Source organism: Harpia harpyja, chromosome 3, assembly GCF_026419915.1.
Source record: "Harpia harpyja isolate bHarHar1 chromosome 3, bHarHar1 primary haplotype, whole genome shotgun sequence".
In the NCBI taxonomy this organism is placed as follows: Eukaryota; Metazoa; Chordata; class Aves; order Accipitriformes; family Accipitridae; genus Harpia; species Harpia harpyja.
This window is the reverse complement of record NC_068942.1, coordinates 23,928,333-23,939,728: the sequence shown is the minus strand read 5'-3', so window position 1 is coordinate 23,939,728 and position 11,396 is coordinate 23,928,333.

The window sequence follows — 11,396 nt, the reverse complement described above, 5'->3', positions numbered from 1 at the left end:
TACTCCAAGTTACTGCTGTTTCTTTTTTTTTCTAATGCTAACCTTTAATAACAAAGTTAAGCAAACTTCTTTCTGGAGAGAGGAAGGGAAAAAGAAATAGCAGATCTTGCTTGCCTCACTTAACTTACCAATGAACTATGTTATGGTAGCACAGCGATGGAAGTGACATAAGAATTTGGGTGGAGCAGGATGAAGCAGAACATTTCATATGAAAGTTATAACCTGCCTGCACGGGAAGGCATAAATGGGACATTGTTGAGAGGAAGACAGATTTGCGCTTGACAGAACCGTCTCTCCACAGTTCCGAATGTTCAAAATTAATGCTCGTTGACCACTAAATGAAAATAAAAAAACCTGGAGGAAGCAGGGCAAGGTACCAGTTTTGTTAACCATGGTAATGTTTTCAGGCAAAAAACCTCATCTTCTTCACAATAAAATATAAGAAAATATGTGAGAAGATACAGTTTTAATGCACTTGAAATTAAAATATTGCCATCCCCCCCAGAATATAAATTTTAGGAGGAAAAATGGTATCCATTTCAATGGAAAAATAAAAAAAATTAATTCATGGTTATGAAAGTCAGAATTGAGAGATTCTCGAAACTGACACACACATTGTGCACAAGAACTCTGAATATGCTTAAAAATCTTGAAAATGTAATTTAATGAGTAGGCTCAAGTGCAATCATAAACGTATCAGCATGAACTCCTGTAAAAGAAGAGGAGATGGAAACAGGAATTTCAAAAGCATGAAAGCACCTGGGAGGCGTAGACCTGACGTGGAGTCTCCCAAGCTGAATGGAGCTGTTAATTTTTTGATCCTAAAATCCCAGAAAACAGGCATGAAGCATGTAAAAAACCCCAACAACCAGTCTGTGAATTTCCTAATTTTGATTGTGTCCCTAATTGCACTTAATATTTTTTGTTATATTTGCATTACTATTATGAAATTGGTTTAAAAAAACAACAAAAATTGGTGGATCATTTTTTAAATTCATCCTCCTGTGGCTTTGTATAGCTCACCCTTGTGCTAAACAGCTAAAGCATATAATTCATCACAGCAATGCTGGCAGAGAATCATTGATGTCCTTCAAAAAGATCCAGGGAAATGTAGAATAACAAAGATGGAATAATTTTATTGCTTGCAACTGGAGGAAATGTATTGCTTGTATCTGGCAGCAGGCCAGGCCAGAATCTGAAATGCTGTTGCTGCTGTAAATAGGATGAAAGGGATTCATAATCCATCTCCATGCCCACTGTAGCTAGGAAAATTATAAGCAGAAAAAGCAATTAAAAAAAAAACACAAGAGAAAGCATTAAAAAATGTGGAAGAGACTTTTTTGTGTTGATAATTTATAGACTAATTGTCATGACTAACCATTTGGGGCTTGGTTAGCAACTAACTTATCATTAGTTACTGATTATAGGTAATACAGGTATTGAATTTAGGCAGTATGTATATTTAATACAGGTATTGAACACAGGTATTGGATTGTACTGAATACAGGCCTCTTGTTCAGAACAAATGACATCTCATCGGACTTCTCCATCAACTGCTCCATCCAGAATAATGCTGACATACTTGAATTGGCTGCTGAACTGGAATAAAATCAGATATTGTGCAATATCGGCATAGGTATTAATTGATCGAAGTTTGTTAATCTAAAACCTACAAATAATATATTTAAGGTATTGTCCTCTACGTAACAGTTGATACAGTGCAGATAAATGGTGTGGTATTTCACATTCCCTTGGACAGGACAAATACATGAATCACCTGAGCAAGAAATAATGTTTTGCAGTTTTCTTCTGTCTGTATAAAGCAAATCTGATGTCTTAACTGCTTGCTTGGACGGGAATGTCGTTGAAACACAGTGTTTCATTCAAGAACTGGAGGGGAAGTAGAAGGCTTGAAAGGAATCGCCCTAGCCGCAGAGCTTAAGTGAGGGAAGGGCTGCTTCAGAAAGGAGGGTGGAAACCTTCAAAAAATAAATCAGGTCATAGTGTCATGCAGTTTGATATTCCCAGACGTGCCAAAAGGGATAAAGCCCTCGGGCTTATTCAGATGAGTGGAACCCTTGCTCATTTAATTGTTACACGTAAATATCGATGGGAAATCCCTGATGCATAGAAAAAATGCTATTGATTTCCACTGCACCGTAGCAATGGCTGTGGCATACGGGGCGGGAACTATTACAATGACTGTATCTAATGCGATGGATAAAACAGGTTCCCTGAATTGCCAGAACAAAGATGGTGTTCAAATTTGGAAAGGGAAAATCTTCATGGTATTGCTTTGAGTACCATAACTTCTTGAAAAAGTGGGGACTTAACGAACGCACGATGATACAAATGAGGGAGCCAAAGCGACATGCTGCTTGCTTTAACCAGGAGTACGGCATGATGTGAAGCTTGGCTGTGAGATTCAGACTTAGACACTCAATTTTTGTAAAAGATCAAAGGCTGGTGAAAACGATCAGATGGATTGTGAAATACCAAAGAAGATCCCTTTTGGCTCCTTCAGCCTTCACGTTTTCTGATGCTTTCCCTCAGAATAGGCTATATGACACTGCCTTGCACGTTGGGACAGATGCATAAACATTTATACGCATCTCTCTACGTATACACCAGAGGTAGTATCTTGCATCCGCACTTGCAGAAAAGCTTTGTTCAAAATCCCGGAATTTACACTAAAGAGATTTTGGATCAAAGCAGTTCCGCCGATCTGGGTAGCCAAGAGTGTCAGTTCAGGCTGCTGTTTCCAGCAGCCAGGTAGATACTTGTTCCCTTTCTCCACTGCTATAAAGGTGGCCCACGATATGACTGAGATCTCTGTATTAGAGCATGAGTATGGATGTAGCTAGGGTCCAGCTGAAGGTTTTTTCCTTAGCATATGTTGGAATATTCTCCTGCATAAAAGATACGTTGTCTATGAGCACATGCTTCCCTTTGCTCTCAGTTATCTGCAATCATGTCATCAAAATATTTTAAATTCTAATGCAAATAAAATTAAATGTCAGTCTGTTTCGATGCTATAAATATTCATGGTCTCCTTGTACTTTTTAATGCATTTGTCAAAATAAGCTGTGGTTTTGTTGGAGGCCAGCTGCTTTTCTTTCTGCATGCTCACCTACCTTGAGAAATGAGAAGCCCAAGATCACTTTCAAGACTTGTCTCCCATGCCCTGGACTCTAAAGTGACCTGAAATCTTTTCGCTGTTTCTTTTCTCAAGTGCTCCCGAGTCATCTGCTGAAAAGTGACCGCTCACCTTTTACGACGTAGTGTTGTAATTCTTTGAAAGAATGTCTATTGCTGTCACTTCTCATACTATGACTAGTTGCAAACCCCTCAAGGGGATTTTCTTGAGCATTCTCTTGACTGCAGTGGCATTGGAGCTGCTACAGCGTTACTGACACCCCTTTTGTGTCTCTGACAGGCAACGGAGAATGGGCTTCCGTGAACTCAGCTGAACTTGAAGATGTATAAAAGAAGCACGTTGGGCATTGTTCATGGGGAATTGTTTTTAACAATACAATTTTCCAAGGCTGGGAAATATTGAAATATTAAAGGGAAAATATAGTGCAATGAAAGAAACATTTATGTATACTTCACGAGCTGATTTCAGAGATTTTACAAATTTGTCAGAATTCATTGTATTAGTATACCTGCTTAGATTCTGAGCTCACAACTGCCTTGTGGAGAAATACTAGGTGAATAATGAAAGTGGTTGGTGGTGAATCACAGGAATATAATTCACAAAGTGATGAATTAACACTTCCACATAATAAAATAAGGTGTTCCATTGCTACAATATGAAGCTTTAACTGCTCATGTTATGGCTATAAGTGTGTTTTAACAAGGGCTCAAATTAAAACAAGGTAATTATTGCTTATGGGCTAGCAACAAGTATTTTATAAGCAATTTAAATAACAAAAAAGCCCAGTAAAGCCTGGGAAGGTGGAGAAGATGCTGAGGAAACAAGTATTGAATGTTTGATTAGAAAAAAATATAATTTAAAGGAGACGTTTCAGTTAAGGACATCTTTCTCCAGAAGACATATGCTGCTGGGAGGAAAATTTCATGCAGATTGTTCAGGATCTGGCAGTTTTATGTTAAATGCTGCATTTGTTCTTCGAAGGTTTTAGTAACATTCTTCCAGAAAACCAGTTTTTGAAGGACAAATGTGGTATCTGTGGACTTGTTTCTGCTGCTTTTGCATAATCTACAATATCATATTCACAATATGTGTATTAGTCCTTGACAAAAAAAAATGCAGTGACCAAATAATGTTGACATATTCTTTAATCAAAAGCAATGTGTGTTGCTTCTGAACATCCATCTCTTTTGGCTTTAAAATTCATTTCTATTGCTAGGATAGCAAATGAATTTTGTTCTGTCTCTGTAGAGTTTAGTGATATAAATTATGTTGTAGAGAAATAAGGTCAAGTGTATCTGTGAAACCAGTAAGGAGAATGGATGTTATATCAAAATAAATTTGGCCTCAGTGTTGAATGCGACTGCTTTGTAAACATTTTCATTGTCCCAGTTACACAAGCATCGTATAGGGACGAAGAAAAATCTTCCCCTTAAAAAAAATCTTCATTCAAAGTATAAACACGTCTTGATTATTAGTGTTAGACTCAGAAAGAGACCTAGGCAACTCACACTGCTTCTAGGCATCTGATTGTGTCATCAATTTTTTTTTTTTTTTTTAATGTAAAATGGAATGCTTCCAGTGAGGGAGGAGAAGTGCCAACATCTCAGCCCACAGTCTTATGTGTCACAGACTTTGGGCAAGGAGGAGGTAGAGATTTGTGCCCACTCAGTTAGAGGAGGGAGTTGAAACTTGGGTCCTTGGATTTCTGGATGCGCCTCCCAAGTCAAGTTGTTAAGGGAGTGTAGGCAGACCTGAAGTTATCCATGAGGTACGCCCCGAGCTGCCCATCGCTGTGAAGACTGAGATGCCTCTGAGCAGAACACCTGTCTTGGGAACTTTGGGCACCACTGATTAGGACAGCAGCTTGGAGACAGCGTTCTTGACTTAATTACCTTAATTTGTTAAAATCCTGTTTAGGGTAAGTCTGAGCCTTTACAGCTTCAAGTGTATAAACTCTTGCAATGTATGAATCAGCTTACTGGAATTCTCTTGTATTGGAATTAAATAACATTAAACCAACACCCTTTTCCTCTTCTCAGGATCTGCAGTAGTTTAACTTTTTTTTGGCAATAAAAAAGCTAGAATATTCTATTATTCATGTCGTGCCTCCATACTGTGCTTCAAGGATGCTTTGATTGATGAAGACTGCTTTCTGGCTGTTTTTTTCCTTTCTGTTTTTATAACCGAAACTGTCAATCCTCTCCTAAGACCTAGTAAATAATGAGATCAATCACTGTGTAGTCGGCGGAAAAGCAAGGACAGTGACTGAACCAGCCCTGGACTGCAGGTGAACAAACAGGGGAGGGATGTTTCAGATAGTTAAGGAAAGATCCTGGACCTGCTCAGACAGATTGAAGGACTGCACGAGGGATGTTTACAAAGGCTAACGTTAGGCTTGAGGGGCTAGTCCTCTGGACAACCCGTATCATCTATAAAAAGGGAGAGACGCCCATCCAAAGAAAGCGGGTGAAGTAGGCTTGACTCTCATTTGCTTTCTCTCTTTCTGGTCATCACATGGGGAACCTTCTGGTAGCCCAAGACAGTGACACGAACTGCCTCCCGGCTGGATGCACCATCTGGAATGTGGCGAGCCAGCTGCTAGAAGATGGGAGAAGGTGGTGGTGGGGAATGCTTCCTCAGGAAAGGATTGGGTCTGGGGCTGCGGGTTTCACCTGTACCATGGAGCAGATTCTGCTCCTTTCTTTCTGTCCTGCACCTTTCAGGCTCACGAGTTTACTGCAGTTCTAGAGCTGGAGAAGGGGTCAGTTTGTAACTGGGGGTTTAAATCCATTTTAGTTAATAAAAAAATGAGAAGAGGTATTAATTGTTGGGGGTTTAGTCCAGTTCATTCCATGGCTACGACTAGGAATTACCAGTGTGGAGAGGAAAGTAGCATCACATCTTTCTGTGCCACAAGTGAAACCTGTCAGCTGAAATAAGGTAGGCAGTTCTGGTGTCCACACTTGAAAAATGGTGTTGAAAAACTAAAAAGGCTTCACAAATACATTTCAAGAATCACCAGGGGTCCCTAAAACTCGATGTTACAGGGGGAGACACTCAATACTAAAAAAGGTTGAGAGATTGTTTGCTAGCAAGTTCCGTTGTTCCTCATGGTAGATGGCTTTTAGTCTAGCAGTAAAAAGGTGCAATGAACCTTAGTGATTAGAGATTGGAGCTAGTTCCAAGCAAGAAAGTGCACATTTTTAACAGTGAAAGGAAGTGCTTTTACCCAGACGAACTCAGCGGAAGAGACGTAGGAGTTTTAAGTGGCGGGTGCCCCCAGCTGTCTGCTCTGCGACTGCTCTGACAAGAGCCTGCAGAAGGAGGCGAGGGGCTGTATCTCAGGTACTCCAGAGTAAATCTGGTATTTTTAGCCAAACTCATCTTCACCGGTGACTGAAGCTGCTCTTCTGTGGAAGGGGGAATTGTATCACGCTAAATTACCATAGCAGTGTTTGCCAGAACTGGTGGGTTGTGTCCTCATTACACTGTAAGAACAACCTGTAAGGCCTGGCTGACTGTGACTACGTGTCACTTTTTGGTGAAATAATTGTGATGAAGCAGGCCAGAGTAGTTCTCAAAAGCAGGGTGCTGAAATTAGCTGACCTCGTGGTTTTAAGTGGATCCTAGCTCCAAGGTCATTTCCAGTCTGGACCAGCCTCTGTGTGACAAAGAGTAGCTGGGTACTTGTGCCAGGGAGATAATTAGGTAGTGATCACTTGAACGTAACCTGTAACGAAGGGTGTGCTAGGCCACATCATGCATGATCTGTGAGCATGAACATGAGCCAGCAATGCACCCTTGCGGCAAAGGCAGCTGATGGTACCCAGGGCTGCAGGAGCGGGAGCGCTGCCCGGAGGTGAGGGAGGGGACCCTTCCCCTCTGCTCAGCGCTGGTGGGGCACATCGGGAGTGCTGGGACCAGTTCTGGGCTCCCCAGTTGTGATGGGTTAACCCTGGCTGGATGCCAGGTGCCCACCAGAGCCGTTCTATCACTCCCCCTCCTTCTCAGCTGGACAGGGGAGAGAAAATATAACGAAGAGCTTGTGGGTCGAGATAAGGATAGGAGAGATCACTCACCAATTACCGTCACGGGCAAAACAGACTCAGTTTGGGGAAAATTAACTTGATTTATTACAAATCAACCGGAGTAGGGTAATGAGAAATAAAACCAAATCTCAGAACACCTTCCCTCCACCCCTCCCTTCTTCCCGGGCACAACTTCACTCCCGGATTCTCTACCAACCCCCCAGCAGCACAGGGGGACGGGGATGGGGTTTACGGTCAGTTCATCACACGTTATTTTCTGCCGCTTCATCCTCCTCAGGGGGAGGACTCATCACACTCTTCCCCTGCTCCAGCGTGGGGTCCCACCCACGGGAGACAGTCCTCCACGAACTTCTCCAACGTGGGTCCTTCCCACGGGCTGCAGTTCTTCACGAACTGCTCCGGCATGGGTCCTTTGCACAGTGTGCAGTCCTTCAGGCACAGACTGCTCCAGCGTGGGCCCCCCACGGGGTCACAAGTCCTGCCAGAAAACCTGCTCCGTGGGCTCCTCTCTCCACAGATCCGCAGGTCCTGCCAGGAGCCTGCTCCAGCGCGGGGTTCCCATGGGGTCACAGCCTCCTTTGGGAACCCACCTGCTCCGGCGTGGGGTCCTCCACGGGCTGCAGGTGGAGATCTGCTCCACCGTGGACCTCCATGGACTGCAGGGGGACAGCCTGCCTCACCATGGTCTTCACCACGGGCTGCAGGGGAATCTCTGCTCCGGCGCCTGGAGCATCTCCTCCCCCTCCTTCTGCACTGACCTTGGTGTCCGCAGGGTTGTTTCTCTTACATGTTCTCACTCCTCTCTCCGGCTGCCGAATACCGCCGTCCCAACTTTTTTCCTTCTTAAAAATGTTATCACAGAGGCGTTACCACTATCGCTGATTGGCTCGGCCTTGGCCAGCGGTGGGTCCGTCTTAGAGCCGGCTGGTATGGGCTCTCTCGAACACAGGGGAAGCTTCCAGCAGCTTCTTACAGAAGCCACCCCTGTAACCCCCCCCCGCTACCAAAACCTTGCCACACAAAACCAATACACCAGTACAAGAGGGGCGTGAACATACCGGAGTGGGTCCAGTGAAGGGCCATGAAGGTGATGAAGGGGTTGAGGCATCTGACATGTGAGGAGAGGCTGGACAAGCTTGTAGAAGAGAAGGCTCGGGTGGTCTCATCAATGCCTATAAATACCTAATGGGGGGAGTAAAGGAAAAGGAACCAGACTCTTCTCAGTGGTGCCCAGAGACAGGACAAGAAGCAACGGGCACACTTTGAAATAGAGGGAGTTCCATTTAAACCTAAGAAAACACTTTTTGCCATGCAGGTGATCAAAGACAAGAAGTTTGTCCAGGGAGGCTGTGGAGTCTCCATCCTTGGAGATACTCAAAACCTGACCGGACACGGTCCTGGACGCCCTGCTCTGGCTGAGCCTGCTTGAGCAGGTGGGGGTTGGACCAGATGATCTCCAGAGGTCCCGGTGACCTCAGCCATTCTGTCATTCTGCGATACCGGAATGCGTATTAGGTGCGAGGAGTGCTGGGGCTGACGACACTGGTCCTCCTAAGATACTTTATCATTTGAATTCTCATGTATGCAATGTTGTGATTAGGACTTTTCACTGTGGCATCAGCACCCAAGCGCTGTTGATTAACCGCTCTTCTTCTGATGGGGTTCTTTCTCCGTGTCCTACTGCATTTCAGGACTCAGCCTCAGTTCTAGAAATTTGATAATGGTTTTGGTTCTCAGGTGCATGAGCTTGCATTTGGGTTCACATCTGCATTAACAAAAACTGGACATTTTTTTACCTCAACAAATGATCAGTCAGTCTGTATAATAAAATAAATAATGCTTTTGTTGTTTTCCACATTAGCATTTTGTGTGTCATATTCCAAATTTTATGTGCAGTAATGCTATGTTTTCATCAAAGGCATTGATAAACGTATTGAAAAAATTCATGCCAAAACAGATCCCTCTATAAGCTCACAAAGTATGCAATCCTTTGGAATGAAAACACTTCAACTATAGTATATTTTTATGACCTAATTGTTAACCAGTTTTAAAAATTATCATTTATTATGTGTTACACTGATTTTGTTTAGAGTTATTTTTTAATGCAAGATTATGTCATATGTTTGGTAAAGACACAATTTCAACCAGAATCTTCATTATCAGTCTAATGCTTAATCTCATTAAAACAGTATCAAATTTGTTTGACGGTCTGAGTTCCTGGGCAACCGTGTCGACTGACATTAATAAATCCGTAATCCGTTAATTCTTTCATTAGTATCCCCTATCAGCATTTCTATTAGTTTGCTTGATGACACTTGCTAGCTAAAGCTGCCTGTAGTCACCCAAGCGGTTATATTTATTGTGTGAAAATACTGGCTCAACGTTAACTTTTTCTATACAAAGTCTGAAATTCAGATTACCGAAGCCCCCTTGCCTCACAGCAGAAGCGCGGGATCGCCCTGCGGACCGTTTTGCCTTCCGTTTCTTGACCCATCTCCACCTTCCTTACAGGCGATGGGCGGCTTTTTGTCGCTGCCCACCCGCGGCCCGCAGCGCTGCCGGCGGAGCGGGGCGCGGAGCGGCGCGGAGCGGCGCGGAGCGGGCGCAGTATCGCGGCGATGCTCTAGGTGGGGCTTCAGCACCGGCAGAAGCGGGGAGCCGGCCTGCCCAACTCCGTAACCGAGTCAAACCAGCCCTCAGAGGCGATGGAGGGATTGGAAACGGGCTTCGTCCCGCCTGTAAATTCGTCCTTGTTCCTTTGATCTAATTGCTTTTTTTTACACTGGCTTGCTTGCTTGCTGGGCCGTTTCCTTTCATCGTGCTTAACGAGAAAACCTTTTTGTCTGGTCGCGTTTATATTCCCTTAAAATTCATACGTGTGTGGCAACCAGCCAGTGTGCGTGGAGGAGGTTTGCCCAGCAGTGCGAGCGTGTACTCTTGTTAGCAGAAAATACCCCCACGAGTCCTCTAAACTACTTTTAACATCTCAACCTCCCATCTTACTGCGCTAGTGGGGAACGTCATTGCCTTGGCCCAGCACCGAGGTCTCTGCAGGCAGAAGGAGAGCTGGCCCAGCATGCGATTCGGGGTCTGGGCTATAGGCTGGGTCTCCGCGTCTGCAGCAGTGAACCGAACGGTGCTGGGAGCCTCTCGGTGACACGGCTGCCAGTTGCTGTGGTCTGCCCACTTCCACACCTTTAACTCTCTTAGCTTCCACGGGACACTTAAATCATAGAATCATAGAATTGTTTAGGTTGGAAAAGACCTTTAAGATCATCAAGTCCAACACCACCATGCCCACTAAACCATGTCCTGAAGTACCACATCTACGCATTTTTTGAACACCTCCAGGGATGGTGACTCCACCACTTCCCTGGGCAGCCTGTTCCAATGCCTAACAACCCTTTCAGTAGAGAAATTTTTCCTAATATCCAATCTAAACCTCCCCTGGCGCAACTTGAGGCCATTTCCTCTCATCCTATCACTAGTTACTTGATAGAAGAGACCAGCACCCACCTCACTACAACCCCCTTTCAGGTAGTTGTAGAGAGCGATAAGGTCTCCTCTCAGCCTCCTTTTCTCCAGGCTAAAGACAGAGACTCGGTAAGGTGGGCAAAAACCACTGGACTCAGTAAAAAGTCCAGCTGGCTGCTGGTGACTGGAGGTATTGCTCAGGGATGGATACTGGACCCATATTTTTTATTGTCTTTATTACTGAGCTGGATAAGGGGATGGAGTTTGTCGGGGCTTTGGGTATATACTCCCACTCCTGAGGTTTGGCTGCTGGGCTTGGGGCTAGCACCATGCCTGTGCAGCCAAGAGTGACCTCTGGGGATTGGGGGGGGGTCTCAAATGTGCTGTGGAAGGGTTGCAGCCAGGGCCAACCCTTGCCATCGGGAGCTGCTTTCAGCTGTGTGTCTTGTGCCGAGAGCACTGACCTGCAGAAGGGACCTCTCGGCTCATCCACAGGCAGCCCCGTGGCTGCGGACCAGCCTGGCGACCGCAGGGTCCGGGCTGACCCCATCACTGCCCCAGCCCGTCCCTGCGGGTTTTGAGGGTGCTGTGGGGCTGGCCCCACCAGTGAGACCCTGCAGACCCCACTGTCACCCTCGGGGATGGAGTAACCCCATGAGGCAGTGCACGCCAGGTACCTATGGGCCGGGAAGCAGCTCTCCAGGAAAAGCCCTGGG